The sequence below is a fragment of the Nelumbo nucifera genome, chromosome 7, assembly GCF_055504915.1.
Source record: "Nelumbo nucifera cultivar China Antique chromosome 7, China Antique-T2T, whole genome shotgun sequence".
Lineage (NCBI taxonomy): Eukaryota > Viridiplantae > Streptophyta > Magnoliopsida > Proteales > Nelumbonaceae > Nelumbo > Nelumbo nucifera.
In genome coordinates this window covers 29,577,130-29,599,905 of record NC_142655.1, presented here as the reverse complement: position 1 = coordinate 29,599,905, position 22,776 = coordinate 29,577,130, and the positions used below count along the sequence as shown (strand labels likewise).

The 22,776-nt window shown below is 41.3% G+C and overlaps 1 pseudogene across 1 annotated transcript; it reads right to left on the bottom strand.

Moving 5' to 3' along the window:
- Positions 1-3,084: 3,084 nt before the first annotated feature.
- On the bottom strand, positions 3,085-22,129 carry LOC104593330 (histidine biosynthesis bifunctional protein hisIE, chloroplastic-like; annotated as a pseudogene). Its single transcript, XR_016078747.1, has 6 exons — positions 21,364-22,129; positions 6,274-6,681; positions 4,613-4,858; positions 4,428-4,523; positions 4,075-4,224; positions 3,085-3,440 (listed from the first exon to the last, which is right to left on the bottom strand). The product of XR_016078747.1 is annotated as a histidine biosynthesis bifunctional protein hisIE, chloroplastic-like (transcript).
- Between the last annotated feature and the right edge of the window lie 647 nt (positions 22,130-22,776).

The following is a 22,776-nucleotide window of genomic DNA, read 5'->3' as shown; positions in this document are numbered from 1 at the left end:
AATTCTAATATTTACATTAACTAGGAGTGCTAGCGGCTTGAATGCATTGAGTTTATAGAAATGAAGTTGATCATCAGGAACCTTCTCTTGGGTCTTTGTCTAGAGTACTTTTAGCTTCGACGTAGATCTTGTTCCCGCTAAGTGCTTCTTCGTGTCTTCACCTTTGTCTTCCTTACAGATTATGTAGCTAGAGCTCGGGTAATAAGCAAAGACTAATGCCAATGAGGTCGAGGTTAAAGTGGACATCCTCCGAGTTGAAGTTTGAAGAAGATGCCCATGAGGAGGAGATCTCAATTTGGGCCCTAATTAGTCTTGTGAACACCCTTTTGTTTCTTGTTTGAGGAGGATATGTTAGGATTAGGGAGCAGTTGTTTATTGGGTTGCAAGAGACCCCAAAAGGTCGGATCTTGATGGTGGGAAGCATGTAATTTCAAAAAATTTTCAGCCCAATCAAGATAGAAGCAAATTTCCAAGGGAGAAACCTGTTTAGTTTAGTTAAGGCCCAACTCCTTTTGATACGTGATCGTACGCCTTTGTTTTTATACCATCCATGACCTGTTGATGACATTTTTCATCTTTTACAACCGTTTCTCTCAAAAGAAGCTTCAACAGAGGGGGTATTACTATTTCTCTACATGGCTGAACTTGACAGTGCTCTTCAGAGCCCCCTCCTTCATCCATGATAGCAAGTAGGGGGTGTCAATGGACCAGTTTTGGGTTGGACTCCGTCCAAATCAAAATCCATTTGGACGGACTGGACGGACCAATAAGACATTGAATTTGGATGGACCAATATGACATATTGGATTGGACCTGGTCCGTCCATAATGAATTTATATTGGATTGAGCCAATATCTGGTCCATTGATAGATGATAAGAACATAGGTGTCAATGGACCAGGTTTGAGTTGAAGCCAATCTAAATTAACAGGAATTTGAACAGATTGGACAGTCTCTGGACCGGTTCAAAATATTCATTAGACTGGATTGAATCAGGTTCATTTGTAATGGACTCACATTGGATTGGATCGGATTGAACCAAATCTAGTCCAATTAACACCCCTAATAGGAAGGGGATTTTTTTTTTTTTTTTTTTGGGTCCAAACTTGTCGTCCTGAGGACTAAGTTGAAGATGCTCAATTCAAAAGACCTCTCCAAGGAGGAGCAGGGAGCCTTGGCACACATGGCCAAGATTGAGGTTAACATCAAGGAGTATACCACTAATGCTTTTTCGATCCATGTTGGGTTATGCCCAACTCAGCTTGATTGGTTACCGAGCCGTCAAACGTTTGATCCTTTATAGTTTTCTTTCCAAGTACTAACTTTGGTCGGTGTTGTGAAGGTATGAATATGGATGCCAACGAGGAGCAGCAAATAAGGTGCTTCGTGAGAGCACAGCGCCATAGGCAAGGAATAAAGTTGTGGTTGCAGGTTTGAGATGAGGCCTTCCATGAAGTAGCAAGCAACTGAACAAACAAAAGCATAGAGGGGCAAACCTTGAAGGAAGCAAAGGGCAAAGTTTACTAGTAGTCTAGTACTACCCCAACTGGAAGGTTCACCCCAATGATACCTTAGAAATAGAAGGGGTCACCAAAGGGCTTGCTCTATGGGTCCCCTTGAGGATCCAAGTTGTACGAGGGTGCCCGATGTCAGCACCCAATTTTTGTTTGGCCACATCTTGGCCCACTTCCTATACCCTGGGTACTCGATCAGGCCCCCATTCTTACAGAACATATCTAAACTCCCAGAAAACCAAATCTCAGTTCATATGCCCTCAAATCCATAAAATTCCTTTCTAATGACCACGATTATGCCACCTCACAACACCTATCATACAATAAGACTCGTTTACATGAAATAAGACCTTTAAACAACCAATCACACTAAATCTCAGCCTCAAATTCCTCCAAATCCCTCTGAAATAAGCAAGATCCTATTCTTGAGCATGCTCAAGACCTTGATCTGAAACAATCCGTACTTGATTAAAGATCCAGCACTCTTGGTGTTGGAAATGGCTAAAAAACACACACACACACACAAAAAAAAAAAGATTTTATATCCAATTCACACACGTTGGCTGGGTCAAAACTCAAAAGGTTTAATGGTTCAACGAGATGGTTCACTTGCTCACTAGCCAAGTTCATTTAAGTTTTGGGGTGAGTAGTAATACCTTTCATAGGCTTATCCCTATCATCAATAGATAGGGGAAAATACATGGTTATTCATGTCTACCGTCTAAGCCTAATTAGTTTTAAATTCTAAGGTCATGAATTATCAATCAGGGGCTCATCTTGAAATAAGATAGTGTTTTTTGTCTAAACATGAATAGCTCTGGAACGCCAAAAGGCTCCTTTGTCAATTTCATTTAACAAAGCCCATGCATGGCATGGGTCCCAACTAGTAAATAGTACTATGCTTAGGGGTGGCCATGAGTCGAGCTTTTCATGAGTTGTTCGAGCTTGGCTCATGGAAAGCTCAACTTAGCTCATGAAAAACTCAGCTTGGCTCGGTCTAAACCAAGCTTTGAGCCAAAGTCAAGCTTAATATATAGACTCGTTTGTTAATCGAGCCAAGTTCACGCCTAATAAGCCTCATGAGCCTAATCGAGCTTTTACATATATACATAGGGTGCCACTTCAGCTACTGAGGGAGACCACGGCTCGACACCTTGGCAGCTATTGGCTCAACACCTTGACAGCTGAGGGAGACCTGCAATCAAAGGCAACTGAGCTCAAGCTTGATAATTTAGTAGTGAGCCAAGCCCGAATAACTAGATATTCAGCTTGGCTCAGCTCGAATCCACCCTATTTATGCCCTAGTTAGTGATACAAGCACACCAACTTGTTATTAACTTATAATGATACTAGAAATCACATCAAGTTACATCTAACTTGTAAACTCATAAAGCAACATAAATGCATTGGCAAAGGTTTTAATACATGTGCTATTTAGAATCATAAACTTACGATAGTGAAGTGGGTAATGAAACATGAAAAAACCCACAAATTGTTCTCCCATGCAAAATTGATATGTCCTGTCAAACAATATATCAAACTTGCCGAAAGGTGGTGGAGGGTCATATTGAAATTACAAAACCAACCAGCATTTACAATTTCAGAGTTTGGAGCTGCAAAAGTTTTGAGAATGTTCTCTTTGCATTTTGTGGCAACTCCTAGGCAGCATAATGATGGTGATGGACTGCATGGGGATCTCTCAACATAGATAGCAATGAAGATTTAGCTGTTTGATTTTCGACTCTTCTTTTCCTCAATGCTTGACTGAGAGAAACGGTGTCTTAGGAGCTGGAGCACTTCTTCTATCCTAACATCTTTAACTGCCAATAGCACCATAGCATGATAAAGTACATCTGCCAGCTCAGAGGCTGTGCGCAACTTATCTTCATTCTCCTCCAATGTTCGACATAACTCATCTGTCTCTTCCCTGCAAAAGGTTTTAGATTCCACTCAACATAAGAAACTCCATAGGGTTGCAATTTGGTTGGATGCTTCGCCTCAACCCGAAGCCAACTGATCCGACTCCACCTTTAAGACAGGTTGGCCAGTGCCTTAGGCAACTTGACCCAATCAGCCAACCCAAGCCCTAAAATAACAGTTGGTGCATGTATAAGCACAAGTTTAAGCATGCACTGATGTGTCTAAGGTCCTCAAAAACTTGAGATGTATTGTTCAGTAGAGGGGATCCCTCAAGAAGGGGCTAGACCATAAATCACCTCACAGGATGGCATTTAAACATCTTATCCATATGTTATTTACTGGGTTTTTGAATAGTTCAAATAAAACGTCTCTCCATTGCAATAATGTCTAAAACTTATTCTCGGATAAACAAATTGCCATGGTAAGACTCACTGAATAGTGAGTCTGATATTCAAAATATGGTATACGTCACGTCACAAGTTATGGGACCCAGACTGGCTACAGGTTCTATGGCCCCACACTTGGGCCTTTTTCTAAGGAAAAAAGACTATTAAACTAGTGGATATATAACCACTCCAATTATAACTATGTGAAAGTGTAATTTTTAATTTATAGGTTGGTGAAGAAAATGAGTACAATACCGGATTTTGGAGCAGAGCATCTTATTGTCAAGCAATAACCGTTTTGTCCATGATGGCTTTCCATTTTCCGGTTTTCCTATGTCCAATACGCATGGAGATTGTAGACTCTAATGAGTATAGAGTAGTTGACGCCAACCTATTATCTTCAACCTGTTGCATATGAACCACTGAAAACCTAAATGCTTATTACTCAACAGCAAATAAAGTAATTAAAGCCTAAATGTGTATCATTCATCAGCTCCCCAGACCCCTAAAAAACACACATCACTTCACCAACTCTAGCATCATGGCCTGACAGCTGCATTATCTCTCTCTCTCAAAAAAAAGAGAGTACAGAATTCAAGATTGCAAACCTTTGGATGCTGTAAGAAATCAGAAACTGGTGTATAGTAGCATGTTTCTGCTCCTGTGTGACATGTAGGACCATCAGGTTTCCCAAGATAAATTATCTGAAATAAGATTTCAAGTAAACCCCTGTCCAGATTTAAAAGAGACGATTCAAGTTTAAGTTCCAAAATTCAGTTCTTGAGAAACATACTGAATCACGATCACAGTCAAGAAAAATTTCATGAACATTAATAAAGTTCATGGATGTCTCCCCCTTCGTCCATAATGTTGACCGTGAACGGCTGTAGAATGTAGCCTTCTGAGATGAAATTGTTTTAGCCAGAGCATCCCTGTTTGCAAAACCTTGCATCAAGATAGCTCCTGTGTCTATGTCTTGGGCAATCGCCACTGCCAAGCCTTTGCCATCCCACTTAATGCTGTCCAGTAATGTATTAACCTGTAAGATTTCCAATTAAAAAAACTAAGAATTATTTCATTAATGTAGACAAATAAATAAACTTTAAAATCCATATATCTGCATTCTTAACGTTAGAATGTAATAACTGATATGGCCCATTCAAGTATCAAGTTAAGACCGTTAACTGGTCATGCAACTTGTACAGCACAAAAGAAAATATCCATGATCCATCTTAATAATTTATCATATTCAAAGCCAACCTTGTGACTCTAAAAAAGAAATTTGCTTAACAGTTCAAGAATAAATATGGAAGAATAAAATGAAGATCCTAAGGAAACACCAATTTACCGGCTTGAACAGCTAAAAATGTTAAATTTTCTGATCCTTGTGGTTATGTGTATCACGCAATAAGACATTAAGACTCTGAGCAACAATAGATTCAAAAGCTGACACAAAATTATACAATCAATTCGATTAGGTACAATCAATCATTTGATCCTTTGATGCACATTAGGTACTTCCCCATGGTAAAAAGGATATAAAAATGCAACCTCCGGATCATTCAACAATTCCTACTAAATTCCACAAAATTTCATTTTAGAAGAGGAAACATAGCTTAAAAAATGGATATGTAGAATCGGTAAACACTAAGTAACCATAGAGTGTAGATCATCGAGCACCAAAAGATACTAGAAAGAGAAAACCTGCAGAAATATTGTGATACCATCCTACAGCTTTCTCCCTCTTCTTTCTTCCAGACATGTAGAGGCCCCTGGAATTTAACAGAGAGATCTGTAGGCACCCGGACTATGTCTTGTAACAATGGAAGACTTGAAAAACAAAAACATACCAGTGCAACCATGAGACCCTTATCGGGACCAAGTTTAGCATCAAAGGGCTGCTTGGACACAATGGGCAACATATGACGAATCGTTAGAGCATTTATCCCTTAGACTCTGCTGACCAACACTTTTCTTTATGGGGAGAAAGGGGGGGTTGACTTAGCCAAGATATTAATCAAAACAGAAACTCCTTGGATATTCAGCTTCAGCCAAGTCAAAGTATTTTTAGAAAAACACTAAAACGTAGATAAATACAAATAAAACACAAGTGGCGATGATCTTAAATCCACAATCTCCATTCACGAAGTAGATTCCATGCACATTATAGATCCCTTGACCCAAAATCAGTTTGATCAGATCATTCTATGATTTTCAACCTGTGCCATACTCCAATTGGAGCAAGTATCAAGTAAGTGAGCGTACCCACAAGACCCTAGCTTCTGAATCTTGATGAGTGCAAAGAAACCCTTGTTTTGAAACATGAATTGAAAAGGAAAAATATTGGATGAGCTAGGGTAAGATATAAGGACCATGGAACGAACAAGCAATGTAAAATCAAAACCCTAATGAATAAAATGACAATGGAGAATGTGGTTTCTGGATTGGAAGTACCTTGGATTTGAGGAAGATTTCTTTCTCTGGTTTCTGAGCAGATACACAGACTAAGCGACAGCTTTTCTTGTTGTTGATGCTGGGAGAATATTTACCAGGAAATACCAGAGACGGTAGATGAGTAGAAGCTGCCATGAAGGACAATAGAAGGGTTTCTGCAGGAGGGTGGAGTTGTGGGACTGAGAAGCTTGGGCCCCGTTTAGCAACGTTAGCACCTGTTCCTGTTCCTTCAGAAATTCTTGTTCTAGGGCTTAGAACAAGAATTTTATTTCTTGATCCTCGGGAATAGCAGAGACGTTTGGCAATTTGTTCCTCGAGAACAGATTTTTGCTCTAAAGAAACAGAAACAACATTTGGATAATGAAACTACTTCTTAACATTAGTTCTGCAAATCCATCCCCATTAAGCCTAAAATTAACAAAAAAAATAAGACCAGTTAGCCAATGAACCATAAATACCTCAACAGGAAAAAGTATACAATGAAAACCGAAAAGGCAAGGTGATTGTATGCTGAATAAAACAAGCAGACAAGAGAATGACGCTGCACATTTTAACAGGTATAAGACAAATTATTACAAGTCTTTAATCTTTGGGAAAGAGGGAAAGAAGTGGCATTATCTAAACAAAGAAAATGAGAATATAAAAGATGCTAATGTGAACCATAGCATAAACAGAGATCTTATAAGAATAAAATTCCAGGATTAAAGTCAGTTAAGCTTAAATAATTCAACAGAATGCCGTAGAACCTAATATAAATCTAAAAAAGCAACCTTCCACACTTCCCTCCTTTAAAATAAATATACATCAAGCATTCAGCAACACATATTCAGCACCTATGTTATCACCAAAAGAACTGGAGAGGGTATTGGAATTTTTAAAAATAGAAAACTGAAATCAAAGTCCAATCAATCTACACATATGTATCTAATTAATTCAGTTAAAAAAGCCGATTCATTGAGACAAATCAAGACAGGCAACAACCATAAGTCCTACTACACTACTAGTATAACACATCACACTGCAAGCAGAAACCATCAACGACTTGGTTTATACAGAAACAGATAGCAAAATATATACTATAAATAAGTTCAGAAACAGAAAATAAATAATTTCTCATTTTCTTTTCTTTTTTTTGCCAAACGCGTTTCTGTTCCGCAGGAACATTGAGAACAGGAGAAACGCTCTAATGGAACATTGCCAAACGGGGGCTTCATTTCCCTTGCTAAAGTTTCTATTTTTTGGATTGTGTGCCTGTAGACTGTATGGCATAGATGAATTGGGTTCAAGCTCTTGTTCTCTATCTAATAATTGTTGAGTTCATTTGCTTGCTTACAAGCATATAACCATTGCCTAACATAATTGGATGATCTCATTCATCCGTGTAGTAGTTAAAGCTCAAATTATATAAGATGTGTTAGATGGTTATTATGATCCACGTATATACTTTTAAACCCTTGAGCTGGCCTTTTCTATCAAGGATCAAAATATAGTTTTCAGGCGTGTAGCATCCTTATTCAAGGTCATGGAGACCTACGGATACATTGATAAAGGGGTATGGGGGTTTTCAAAGTTTGGGAAGGTGTGTCCTTCAATACTTGTGGGGTAATGCTGTTATGCTCCTCACTTTTGTGGAATACATGTCACTTCTCAAGGTTGTTCTCAACCGTGGTTCTAAGAGTTGGTTCTGTGTTCCTCGCACAAGATGCAAAGTGAAGGGTGAAGAAGGTTGGGCTTTGATAGGTTTGCATCACGTGTCCTTCGTCCAAGGTCCAAGATGTGCACCATTGTTGACCTCTACAGTGAGTGGTCTTGCTCCACGTCGTTGCTCTCCACCTCAGTTGTGCTGCATAGCTCGGCTGGTCGTTGTCCACATAAGCATCCATGTGGTGGCTCAATTAGGGTGGTTCATGCTCCCATTACCTAAACCCTAGTTCCAAAGTCAAGGAGTGAGGTGTTTGGCAGCCATTAGGAGGACAATCTCTTCATGTGCTCAATTGTGAAATTACCCAGTTTCTCTCATGGTTTGGGTTGTGACCTAGCCCAGTCCAGGCATTAAATGCCAATGATTGGAGGCTGAGCATGGGAGATTTAAAAAAATAATAATTTAATTTTCAAACTAAGTGGCATTGGGTCATGATGCTTGTCTTTTGAGCTCTCATGCATACATTGACCGTAGGGTGTAATCTGAATTGTTTATCGTCAACCTATCTAGGCCATTAGCCATCCCTATAAAAAGGGAAGGAACAGAATCGATTGCCTTTCTCATTTGAGTGAGCATCTGATGGAGTTCAGCTTGGGTCGTCTTCTAGAGTACTTTTGGCTTCAGTGTATAGCTCTTTCCCACTAAGTGCTTCTTCATGCCTTCGCCTTTGTCTTCCTTAAAGTTGGGACTAGGTAGCTAGAGCTCGGGTAATGAGCAAAGTCAAAGGTCATCTTACTGGGAGGTGGCAGGTGGCTGAAGTGGTAGTCCCCGAGACTAATGACAATGAGGCCAAGGTTGAGGTGGACACCCTTGGAGTTGAATTCGAAGAAGATGCCCATGAGGAGGCGAACAAGGATTTTGTCCCCCCTTCTTGGCTGAGGTTAAGGTAGATTACCATGGTGAAGAGGTTGAGGAGATCTCAACTCGAACCCTAATTAGTCTTGTAGACACCTCTTGTTACTTGTTTGAGGAGGATATGTTAGGATCAAGGAGCAATTGTTTATTGGGTTGCAAGAGACCCCAAAAGGTCGGATCTTGATGGTGGGAAGCATGTACTTTCAAAAAAAATTCAGCCAAATCAAGATAGAATCAAATTTCCAAGGGAGAAAATAGTTTTCTCTATAGATCGATCTAGGATTCAACTAATTTGATTACCAAAACAAGGGAAGAATGTTACCTGATTTGGATGACACAAACTTAGCTCCCAATAACACACCCAAGAAATCAACCAAACTCTCCAAGTTGAACACAGTGTAACCCAATTCAAGAACGGTCAAACTTTGTGAGAACCAAACCTTGTTGATTTGCACTCCAATGAACTAATCAAATCTCCGATGGTTTGCATATGTTAACCACTTGAGGGACTAGGATTTTTTCTAGAAAACTCACAAGAAAAGAGAGAAAAATAATCTTCTTTCAGCTTTAGTTGGACTAGAGTTTCTGGGAGAATTATTCTTTATGAAATTCTTATCTCTCAACTCTTCTACACTCAATCTTATATAGAGTTGGACTCCTAGAGTCCTAAAAAGAGTTTTTCAATGATTTTCAACTGTTTTAGAAAGTTCCTAATTGACATTTGAGATAAGATTTTAATCTAATTAGGAGTTGGGGAGAATAGTCTTTTCCTAATTCAGTCTAAGAATCCGAACAACTTAACCTCTTAGAGGCGTTCTACAACGTGAATTGTTTTCTTGTTGACGGTTCCAAAAACAAATCAAAACCATCTGGTTTGAAAATAGATTGTTTCTCAAAACAAAAACACAAAAAAACGTGTTCTTGATTGTGTGTTTGTTTTCTGTTTTCAAAACAGAAACCAAAAAAATGTTCTTGAATCTGGTTTCAAAAACATGTTTCATTTGATTATTCAACTTCGTGCTCCATAAATCATATAATTTCTGTACTAAAAAATTTGTTTTTGTTTTTTAAAAACCAATATTTTGTTGGTTACTAAAATATGTACTGTTTTTTGAAACAAAACCAACTTGCTTTTCCTTTTGAAAACAAAAACAGATTTCAACATGTTTTTGATTTTTTTTTTTTTTTTGCTGATTGGCGATTCCAAAAATAAATGAAAGCAAAAACATTCATGTTGTAGAATGCCCCCTTAGTCAAACTTGTCTTGTTGGAATGTTACCAAAACTCTCAAGTGAATGTTTTCTCACATGGATGACCAACCTCCTTGGCCTCTTCCTTGTATAGCATGGGACTCACCAAGCTCCCAAGCTATGTTGAAACACATGGGCGAATTCACTAAGTAATCCTTAGTGAACCGCTCCCAATCCAATTGAGCTTAAATTCGGTCCAGCGCTTTATGTTACAAGTGGGATTTGAGTTTTAGCCATCCTATGAACCCAATCCAATTGTTTAACAGAAAAAACCCATGAAGTTAGGGGTGCAAGCCAGGCGGGTTGGGCCGGGTTTATGGTCAACCCGAGCCCAACCTTAAAATTTGGGCTTAAGGCCCGAGCTCGAACCAAGCCCAAATTTCCCAATCCGAGCCCAGCCCACACTGTAATTTGATGCACTCGGGTTGGGCTCGGGCTCGGGCCCGGGCCGGGCTTGAGTTGGTCAATGAACACACTCTAAAATTATACATACATATATTTGTGTGTGTGTTTGTGTTTATGCAAACATGTATACATATTTTTATGTATATTTGTATGCAAAATATGTATGTATATATGTAAATATATATGCAAAATTAACAAATATATACATATGTGTATAGTTGGGTTGTGCTCAGGCCACGTTCAGGCTACCTAAGGGCTAGGCTCGGGCCCAGCTCAAAAAATAAAAAAGCCCGATTTCTTGGGCCCAAGCCCAACCTGAGGATAAAAAATCCAAGCCCAAGCCGTGTAAAATTTCAGGTTGGGCCGATTCGGGCTCGGGTTGGGTCCACCCAAGTTGCACCCCTACATGAGGTTTTAGCCAAAATAATCTTTTGCTCTCAACCTCTTTTTGTTTTTTTGATCAATAACACTTTCATTAATCATCAGTAGAAAATTTATAGGAGGAAGACAAACACACTTATCTTCCAAGAGTCACTAAGAGCCTCATAAAAGAAAGAAAAAAGAAGAAAAAGAGAAAAGAATACACTAAAGTTATAGCTTAGCCCAAAACAGTGAATCCCTTTCTGCCCCTTGTTTAACTAAACCGTCAGCTAGGGAATTAGCCGATCTTTTAACCCAACATGTCTTAACTTCCATCTCCCGCACCAGCCACATGAATTTCCTCCTCTCATTGTTATACTTCCATAAACCATTTTGATCTTTAGTCAGCCATCCTATCACCACCTCTGAATCCCCTTCAATTATGAGTTTCTTGATGTTCAACTCCTTAGCTTTCCGAACTCCTTCCATAACTGCAAGGATCTCAGCTCTAAGGGAGTCACCCACTCCAATTGGGCCTGAGAACATGGCAGAGATGACCCCATTTTCGTCCCTAAAAACACCTCCAATCCCCGATTGCCCCAGATTTCCCCTACTGCATCCATCAAAGTTTAATTTCAAGAATCCTCTAGGTGGGGGAGTCCAAACCACTTTCATTACTGACTTGGTCTGTGTGCAATTTGCAATTTCACCCCACTTCCTCAACATGTCATCCACAGTGTAATTTGTGAATAGTTCCAAATATTTCAGCCACTGTACCGCCCTAATATGTATGATAGCCATCAAATCTGCTGCTCCTCTTTGGGTTTCTGAGAATATCCTGGAGTTTCTTTCCTCCCACAATGTCCAACATACTGCAGCCCTTAGTCCTCTCCACATTATCCTTCCCCTTTTTATCCGCCACCTGAAAAAGGTGGGGGAGAAAAGGCCCTGCAAGTCTGATGGGGGATTCCAACTGCGTCCAAATAAGGAGGAAGCCCAATCCCAAATTGACCTCGCAAAGTGGCAAGACACCAGTAGGTGAAAACCAGTCTCCCCATCCGCTTTACATAGAACACACCACTGAGGTGACAAACAAATATTGGGTCTCTTCTTTTGGAGTAGATCACCAGTGTTAATTCTTTCCAGATAGGCTTCCCAACAAAAACTATCAACCCTAGGAGGTATTGCCCTACACCAAACCTCACCAACAGGGAAAGGAGGGAAGGTAGGACCGGTGGACTGACTTAAGACTTTGAAGAACGAGGCACAAGAGAAGATGCCATTGGGGGTAGGTGTCCAAATTCTAGAGTCCTCCCTAGTGGGGTCTAAGACAACATTATCAAGAAGTGCAATAAGGCTTGAAATACTGTCAAGGTCTGAGTCCCTCAAATCCCTTCTTAAACTCAAGTTCCACCCAATCCTAGAAGTGGAAGAGGACGGGGTGATGAAAGACAAGATCGGCTCATTTTTCAAATCAGATAGAGCATACAAAGAAGGAAATTGATCCTTTAAAGGGGCGCTCCCCACCCAGGTTTGTTCCCAAAATTTTATGGAATTACCGGAATTCAAGTCATACCTGATATTAGGGGAGAAAACTGGTAGCAGGTCATGAATGGCTTTCCAAGGAGAGTTGCTTGTGGTCCTAGCTCTGATTCCAGCGTCCCATCCATTGTCCTCCAGCCCATGTATACTTGCCACTATTTTAGCCCATAGCTTCTCCTTCTCCATAGGGAACCTCCACAACCACTTCCCCAACAGAGTCATATTCCTTCTCCTGATACTCCCAAGCCCCATGCCACCACAAGGCTTACTCCTACACACTATCTCCCAGCTAACTCTGTGATCCCTCTTCTCCTCTCCTGGCTCCCACAGGAAATCTCTTATAAACTTCTCTAATTTGTTAGCGACCTTCACTGGGTAAGTTAGCAAGCGTGGCCTTGATTAGTGTAATTCTTCCACCGAGAGAGAGGTAATTCTTTTTCCAGGACACCAGTCTTTTTTCAAACCTTTCCACCACCGGGTTCCAAAAGCTCTCTTGCATGGGATTATCACCTAACGGCAACCCTAAGTAGTTCAACGGCCACCCCGAAACTTCACACCCCAACAGTTCAGCACTCTCCCTGAGCTTTCCCTCCTCCAGGTTCACCCCCACTATACAACTTTTCCCAAGGTTAACCTTCAAGTTAGACATTTGCTCAAACAGTTGTATCACCAACTTCAAGTTCCTGATCAAGCTCACATTACCGCCTTCACAAAATAGAATCGTGTCATCAGCAAACTGTAGGTGAGTGAGGGGGGTTTCCACCCTCCCAACTCTCCAGCCTCTAATGAGCCCCCTATCATCTGCTCTGTGGATCAGTTTCCCCAGAACCTCCGCAATTAGAATGAACAAGAAAGGAGACAGGGGGTCTCCTTGTCTTCTACCCCTACTGGCTGGAAAGAAATCTACCACTGTCCCATTCACTAGTATTGAATAATGACAACTCCTTACACAACCCATGATCCACTTGCACCATCTAGCCCCAAACCCAAATTTAGTCAAAACTCTCCTCAAGAAATCCCAGTCCACCAAGTCATAAGCCTTTTCCAAGTCCAACTTACAAACCACTCCCTTCTTCTTATCCCTCTTAAAGTTCTCCACACTCTCATTAGCAATTAAAATCTGATCAGTAATTTGTCTCCCACTCACAAAGGCTCCTTGATAGTGTGCAATGATATCAGGCAATACTTTCTTCAACCTCATAGACAACACTTTTGCAATGATCTTATACAAGCTATTAACCAAGCTAATTGGCCTAAAATCCTTCGGGTGGGATGCATCTTTCTTTTTTGGAATGAAAGCTATAAATGTAGAGTTCACACCCAGATTGACAATTCCTCTCCTGAAAAACTCCTCAAACACCCGCAAGAGATCATCTTTCACGATATCCCAACAATCCTGATAAAAAGCCATTGTGAACCCATCCGGCCCTGGAGCTTTTGTTCTATCCATAGAAAACACAACCTCCTTCATCTCTTCTAGAGTAAAGCTTCTTTCCAGCCTTCTCCTATTCTCCACCCCTACATCTGGCCAGTCCAAACCTTCTACCCACACCCTTCTACTTATAGGCCTTCTTAGAATAGATTTGAAGTGCTCCACACAGGCCCTGGCAATCTCCTCTTGTTGTACTAACTCGACTCCATCTACTACCAATTTGGAGATAAAGTTCTTCCTTCTCCTGCCATCTACTAGAGAATGGAAATACCTAGTGTTTCTGTCTCCCTCTTGCAACCACTTACATCGAGATTTTTGCCTCCAACTAATTTCCTCCTCGTGCAAACAATCCTCTAGCTGTCTTCTCAAATCTCTCCTGAGATCATTGTCTTCCTCTCCAAATTCTCCCCTTTCTTCTTTAGAGTCAAGGCTTTCAATCTTATCCATCAAATCTCCCTTTCTTTCTTCTATCCTCCCAAACTCCATCACGTTCCACTCCTTGATTCTTGCTTTCAAGAATTGTAGTTTCTTATGAAATCTCATCCCCTCCCAATCCACCAGTGGGTTACAGTCATGCCACCATTCCCCACTTTGTTAGTAAACCCTGGATGACGTAACCACATATTTTCAAATCTAAAGGGGGTAGGACCTCCACACCTTCTTTCCTCCTTACATAATACTATGGGCCAGTGATCTGAGGTCACCCTTGGGAGAGCTCTAGAAGCCAAGGTTCCCCAATGTTCTTCCCAATCCAAAGAAAACAGGAATCTATCCAGTTTAGAGCAAATGGGTCTAGATTGAAGGTTTGACCATGTAAACGTCTTATGGACTAGGGGAATCTCTTTAAGCTCAAAGGCATCCACAAAACTATTAAACTTCCCCATGCTTTTTGTCACCCTCTAGTTAACCTTATTGGACTCCTCCGAGAATCTGATCACATTGAAATCCCCACCCATGCACCACGGCCCATCCCACAACCCTCTAACATCAGCCAATTCCTCCCACAACTCCTCTCTCTCTCTATAGTCATTCGGTCCGTAAACATTTGTGAGCACCCATGTATAGTCATCCTCTTGCTGCTTAAACTTCAGAGACACCGAGTACTTTCCGATCAACTCCTCCAGACCTTCCACCACATCCTTCTTCCACATTGTTACAATCCCCCCGGAAGCACCCCACAAGGAAGCAGCCACCCAGCTAATTCCCCTGGCTTTCCATACACTCCTTGCCCATTTATCATTAAACTGCATTCTCTTAGACTCTTGTAGCAGCATAATGTCTGGGTCACACTGTCTTATTACCTCTTTTATTGTCGCCCTCTTCCTTGCACTCCCAATTCCCCTCACATTCCAACTAAGAATCTTCATTCCGCTTCTTGGTGAACCCCTTTCCACTTACCACTACTTTCCCCTTTCCTCCTGTCTCCCTTTACCCCAAGCCTCTTATCACCTTCTACATCTCTCTTCAATCTCTCTACTTCACTCAATCTCCTCTTCTTTATTCTGATCTTCTCCTTCCTCTTCTGTAAGTTTTCTTTCAGCACATTCAGATCTTTCAATCTGCAACCTAGCTTCCCTACAAATTTTGCTATCAAGTCTTCACTCACTGAGTCCACCAGCCCTACCCTTCCTACAGGATCCCCTCCATCTCTATCCACCTGCCCCTTCTTCCTCTCCTCTGGACCCACCTCTACTCTTTCTTCTCCATCCACCCTCCCTTTCCTATTACCTCCCTCCAACCCTGCTCTCTCCTCGTAGTCCTCTCCATCTCTACCCTCATTCCTTTCCCTCCTCTCCACTAACCCCTCCCCTCTTCCTACCTCCCCTTCCCCTCTCCAGATCAGCTCTCCTTCCACTTCCTTAAGCACTCTTTCAATAATTTCCCAGACTTTTTCACTCCTAAACCTTCCTTCCGACACCTTCCCACCTTCCTTCCTTACGGTCTCTCCCTCCTTGGAGAGCCCATTTGCTAGCTTGGCTACATAATCATGGGCTACAGGACATGGAGCAAGAACGGAATCTGGAACCAAAGACACTGGAGACACATTAGTAGCACAAACCGAAATCACTTGGTTACCTGGGACTGATGGACAAGCTAGAAAAGGACTGCTCCCTGCCTCCCTCTCTTGTTCCAGAGATTGGTAAAAATTTATCTCCCTGAGTTGGTCGGGAAGTACTTTTGTCCTTTGGTCACCCTGGTGATCTTTCCACTCTACCCCTGGTTCACCCCTTGATGGTGTGTTCCTGCTCTGCTTTCGGTTCTCCCGGTCTGCCCCTTCTGATCCTCCTTGCACACTCTGTGGTCTTGGGAACGGGTTGTACCACTTGCCTTCGTCACCCTGAAATAAACTTACAATATTCCACCCATCCACGTCACCTCCAGCGCAACTACCTTCGTCGTTTACACTGCCCAAGCTAGTACCATCAACCGAACAGTCCTCTGAGTCTTCATCACCTTCACTGCACTGCACCCAACCTTCATCCTTATCTTCCTTCTCTTCAAGTCTTCCCTTAACGTAACTTGGCTTCGGCTTCTCTAAGGAGCGTCGCAAGGGGCTAAACTCCTTCAGCCTTCATCGGGAAACCCACCGCAAGTCGAGCAACTTCTCTATTTTTTGGCGCTGCGCGCATTCCCCCCTTGTCTCGCGACTAGGGACGATGATAGACCATTAGCATCGTCTATCTTAGTCGTGTCCCCAGTCACGTGAGTTTACTAAAGGCTCACACGCCTTCTTAAACCACTGGATCGGGCCCGCTAACCCAAATGGGCCTTTAATCGCACCCGAGACTTTTCGAATGGGCTTTGGCTCTGGCCCATTTTTAAGCCACTGCGACCTCATGTGACTTTTAAAAGAGTCACACGCACTCGGTTTGGTTTTATCCGGTCTAGATCCAGTTCTTCCTTGGACCGGCTCCTTTTCCTTGTTCAAACAGGTCAAGTTGGCGCCGGTTACAACCTGTGCAAAGGACCTGCTACCCTCCAGGCTGTTCACTGCTCCCACACGCATAAAATCCACCCCCTGAGTGCTACCCTTTTGTTTCTCCAGTCTTGGTTTTTCCATTTTTGTGAAAGATCTTTTCTTGTTTGAATCAACCAATCCCTTCTTGCCACGCAGTACTTCTTCTTCAACCTTCTCATCTCCCTCCCTGCGAGCCTCCTTCCAGAGCACCGATTCAAAGGATGAAGCCAACCACACTGAATAGCAAAGCCCTTCAACTAGCACCTCAATCTTTCGAGGAATCTCCTCAGGTTTTACACCATTCAATAGAACGGAGGCTGAACAAAGGTCTCCCCAAAAGGCACCTCCTAAAGATCCTCCACACATCAAAGCAATGGCTTCAGCAACTTCCTGCTTCCACAAGTCAAAGGGAAGACCTAAGAGACGTACCATCACTCCATCTTCAACAAAGAAATCTTTGGAGTTTGATCCCGGACACCATCTTGATACTGTGAAGCTTCCAAGAGCAGCTTGGATATTTAATGCCTCAATTTCTACTCTATTCTCCAGCAGATCCAGCACAGCCTTATCCTTCTCAAAGGGTGTTAAAATAAATGTACTCTTCAGCTTTAAACTTGCTATTAATAGATCTGCAACTTTCCTCCAGTCTAGTATATGAGCTGAAGCTTTAACTATCAGCTTACTCTCCCAATCTCCTCTCTGTATGTTCACTCCCATTCTGTATTTGCCTGCCCCAGCTGTCACTAATAGAGTCTCTTGCTTATTATTTCTCACCAGACTAGTAGAAGTGCTTATCTTCCTTTTTACTGTTTCTTCTCTTTTAGCACCCAAGTGTTGCAGCAGTTCACATAAGACCCCATGGACTGCCTTCCAGCCCTGACTCTTCCTTCTAGTAGGCAGACCATCTGCTTTCTTCCTTTGCCAAAGAATTCTGTCAAAGATATAAAATAACCTTTAAGGTTTCTCTTACACTCTACAACAAACCTTCTTCCAGTTTCTGAGAGAAGCTCTTTCCAACTATTTTGCTTGCCTTTGTTACTGCACCTTCCACAAACTCCTTGAGCCCTTCAATTACCCCCAAACCTTCTAACAACACCATCCCTCTCTTTGCTTCCCTGATTTTCAAGCTCAGCTGACCATTTAATCTCAGTTCCTCAAATAGGAGCTCCTTAGATTCAATCTTCAAAGCTTTTTTCCAACGACCTACCTCCACAAATTCTCCCATCTCAGTTCCTCACCCTCTCACCTTCTCTTTGCTTCACCCTCTCACCCTCTCACCATAGATGAAAATGAAACTCTTTTGCTCTCAACCTCTCAGCCAATAATATTAGTACATTGTCCAAAGAGAAGGACATCTTCCCAAGCTAGAAGATGCAACATCACACACTCTGCTCAGATGAATCTTGCAAGCCCTTTTATAAAATAAAGTATTTATGGATATAAATACATTTGATTTCCATCAAAGCGAATATAAACTAGGATATTCTCTTTGTTTGACAAAGTAGTTGATCATGTCATAATGATCACCCAGTTAAGTGATATTCCAAACTACTCCAACATACCCAAGTATTTTACCCCTAATCGATCTTACTAGTTAAGCATATCAAAAGCACCTAGTCCAATACCTAGTGCAGTATCATTACCAAGTTAGAGGCTAAGTGTAACTTTATAGTTTTACCCATATGTCTCCAAGGTTTAGGGAATAACAAGAAATGGTTCCTATTCAGTGCTTCACCAAAACACCCACTCATTGTACCTTAGGTTTAGCCCTAGCTATTGAGACAAATTGTCCCACCAATTTGGTAGTACAATGCTGTCAGCTTTGACATGATAAGCTCCCCAAGTTCGTCAAATGGTTAAGAACATTCTAAACTAACATAAGTCTTGTAAATATCTACTTTAATGGGTAATTCACAGAAGCATACCAAAACACACATGAAATAACAATGTTCTGATTTCATTCACCAATAAAGATTTGATTATTTTAATTTGTTTAGAGCTAAGGGCATACGATATCTAAATAGTAATACCTTATCCCTCTAGTGTATGAGCTTAGGTTCTCAAGGAAGGGATAGAAGGTTGATTCTCCTTGGCTTAGTGAGCTTTGCGTGTACGAGGACAACATCGGGGATGGTCTCAGGTTTCCCTTAGATAAGGGGTTAGTAGTTATGCTGAGAGACCACCTCATATTGCATGTTTAGTTAAGGCCCAACTCTTTTTGATACATGATCATACTCCTTTGTTTTTATACCATCCATGACCTATTGATGACATTTTTCATCTTTTACAACCGTTTCTCTCAAAAGAAGGATCAACAGAGGGGGTATTATTATTTCTCTACATGGCTGAACTTGGCAGTGCTCTTCAGAACCCCCTCCTTAAACCATGATTGGAAGGGGAGTTTTTTTTTTTTTTTGTGTAGTATAATGATAGATTGCCCTTTGGGTCCAAGCTTGTCGTCCTGAGTATTAAGTTGAAGATGCCCAATTCAAAAGAGCTCTCCAAGGAGGAGTAGGGAGCCTTGGCACACATGGCCAAGCTTGAGGTTAACATCAAGGAGTATACCTCTAATGCTTTTTTGATCCATGTTGAGTTATGCCCAACTCAACTTGATTGGTTACCAAGCTATTAAACATTTGATCCTTTATAGTTTTCTTTCCAAGTACTAACTTTGGTCGGTGTTGTGAAGGTACCAACATGGATGCCAATGAGGAGCAGCAAATAAGGTGCTTCGTGAGAGCACAGCGCCATAGGCAAGGAATAAAGTTACAGTCACAGGCTTGATCTGGATTCATGTTCAGCCACACACCAAGGAGCTTGTAATGAGACCTTCCAAGAAGCAGCGGACTATCACAAGAGCGTAGTGGTGTTAGACTTTGAATAGGAGAGCTGGTGGGAGGCATTCAGCAGCAAACAACTCAACAAACAAGCACAAAGGACATACATTGAAGGAAGCAAAGGGCGAGGTTTACTGCCCCAACTGGAAGGTTCACCCCAATGATACCTTAGAAATAGAAGGGGTCACTGAGGAGCTCGCTCTAGGGGTCCTGTTGAGGATCCAAACTGTATGAGGGTGCCCGATGTCAGCACCCAATTTTTGCTCTACCACCTCTCGACCCACTTCCTACACTTTGGATACCCGATCAGACCCCACCGTTCCTTCCAAAACATGTCAAAACTCCAAGAAACCAAAACTCGATTCATATACCCTCTCAAATCCACTGTTAAATTCACAAGATTCCCTTCCAATGATCATGATTGTGCCGCCTCACCACACCTTTCATACAATAATACTCCATCACATAAAACAAAACCTTTAAATAACTATGAGCATAGGAAAATGGCTCACTTGGGCTGATTTGGAGTCGCCACACATCAGATAAGGAAATGGAGGTGACGGACCCTTTGGGAAGTACATTAGAAACCATTTTTATCAAATAGTTGCTCCAAAGCCCAAGATGGCTCAAAACTCAAAAGGTTTAATGGGAGAGGGAAGGGGTTAGGCACCCTTCTCCTAGGTCCAATAAGTGGAGCCCACATGGGGTTTTCAAACAAGCACAAACACAATTATTTAAACAAACAAAAATATACTAGTAACTTTAAAAGCAAAAGACAAGAATCAACAAATCTATCCTACCAATTTTTATTATTATTTTATCCTTATTTTTATTTTTTATCATTTATTTTTTATTTATCTTTTTTTCATTATAGTTATTTCTTCATTTTTTCTGTTTTTTATTTAATTTCCCCAATTATTCATTTCATTATTTTTCTTTATTTTTTATTATTTATTTATTTAGTTAGTTATTTCTTTACGGAATTCTATTTGTGTATTTAACTTGCTGGATCAGTCATCTATTTATTCTATTTTTATATTTTTGTACTATTAGTGGCCTATCCTCCCTCCTTGTCACCTAAACACAACCGAATCTAAACTAACCATCCCACTTCATCTCTAATGCCCACTTTGCTTATTATTTAATTTATTCTACTTTTTAAAATTTTTATTTTTTTTACTTTTTTACATTTTTGTCTTTTGTATTTTTTTATTTTTTATTCCTTTTTTGTGATTGATTTATCTTCCTAGGCTAATCATCTTTCTCATTCTCAACCTGCAAAATAGAGGAATCATCTTGGATCCTTCACATTCTTCTCAAGACCATTTGCTCCCCCTTTTTGCATTAATTTTACTATTGTAATGAACCCCAATGACCCAAATTCTTACACTTACAGTCTTGCCAGACCTTGATTAACACAACAGATGCAGACCTTCCATTACATTATTAAGAAACTGAACTCAAAGGATTCTCACAATTCAAACCACCTCATTCGACCAAGTCAAAATCACAATAAAACATCACACTGGAGCAAGTAGAGGGATCACAGCAGAATTTGTGTACTCACATGACATAGTAGATACGATAAACAGCAAATGGACACACAGTTGAGATAGACACCATGCTTAGGCAAATCAACAGTCAATAGAAATGCAGTAAAACTTCTATTGATCCTAAATACAGTGGATGAGATAGAAGACGAATGAAGAGGCCGTTGAACAGTAAATAATAGGGACCTGATATCTTGCCTGAGTCGGGTTTGGCCTGAATCCGCACAATGCAATAGGGGGATCGGGAGTGTGCCGTTCTCAACTTAGCCTGAGATTATTTAGCCTGGCAGTGTTGATCGATGCTCATAACCAGGAGCTTTCTATTCTAAATCAAATCGTATTTAGCCTGAGATTAGACCCTGCAACAGGGGAACTGAGAACATTTGCTATTCCTACCCTCCTTCAAACGGCGACACTGACAGACGAATCGCAGTTGGGAGCTGAGCAAGAGGAAACGATCTGCTGGGTGAAAGTTTCACTGGAGATCGAGAAGAGCACGGACCTGAAGGCCGACTGCTACTGTGGTTTCTTATTAACCGGTGATGACTGAGAACAGGGGGCCGCTAGAGTGTTTGGGACAGACGAAAATGGTCAAGAAAGGACAAGGAAAACGATGAGGAAAGAAGAGGAGATTCAAGAACGACGAGGGGTAAAACGAAAATGGACGAAAATCGAGAGGGATGGCACTGGCGCTGCTGATAGAACTCTGTTCGGTGTCGAGTGGAAGGGGATGATGAACAGGAGATTTGGGCGATTAGGTTCTGGTTCGATAGACGAGAGAGGGGAACTGTGGGGGTGGCCAAGAGAGAGGGAATGAGAGAAAAACGGAGAGAAAAATGTGAGAGGAGAGAACGGTGGAGGAATTCCACCGCAGATCGGCCGCTGTGTGTCGAGAGGAAGAAGGAAATGGACAGTGGATTTTTCGGATTAGAAGTAATTGTTTTGACGCCCATTCCACTTTTTCAAATCAGTTATTATGTTTCTAAGTACTTATAGTTATATTTATTCAAATCACAATTTTAGCCTTCATTTCTCTCGTACATTTATATAATACTTTTCAATGAACAGGGGGAGGTTGTCGTCGTTGCAACTCCCCTTTTCTTTCTCCCTTCGAGTGTTAGAGAGCATCAACAACCTCTCCTTTTCTTCTTTTTCTCCTTTGTTTTTTGTTCTTCTATAACCACGAACAAGACATTGTTCATCTTCCTCCCCAAAAGAGAACCAACGATAGCTGAAACGTCTCTCTCGGTTCTTCGACACCTGAACGGCGGCGACGAGTAGATCAAGCTCTGTTTCAGAGACCTGAGATCGAGCTATGAGCTCTATTTCAGAGATCTGAGATCGAGCTACGAGTTCTGTTTTAGAGATCTGAGATTGAGCTACGAGCTATGTTTTAGAGATCTAACTTCAAAGAATAGAGGAAAGAGGCCAAACGGCAGGTTCACCGGCCACAGTTCCTCACCGCCAATCGTCATCGATGGACCTACAACTGGTGTGCCGCTGCTGCTAGGGTTTGAGGATTGAATGAGTGGAGAATGGGGAGGTATAACCTCGCGGGGGTATTTTAGTCATTATACAAATTGTTAGGGATTGGTTCGTCCTAATATTTTG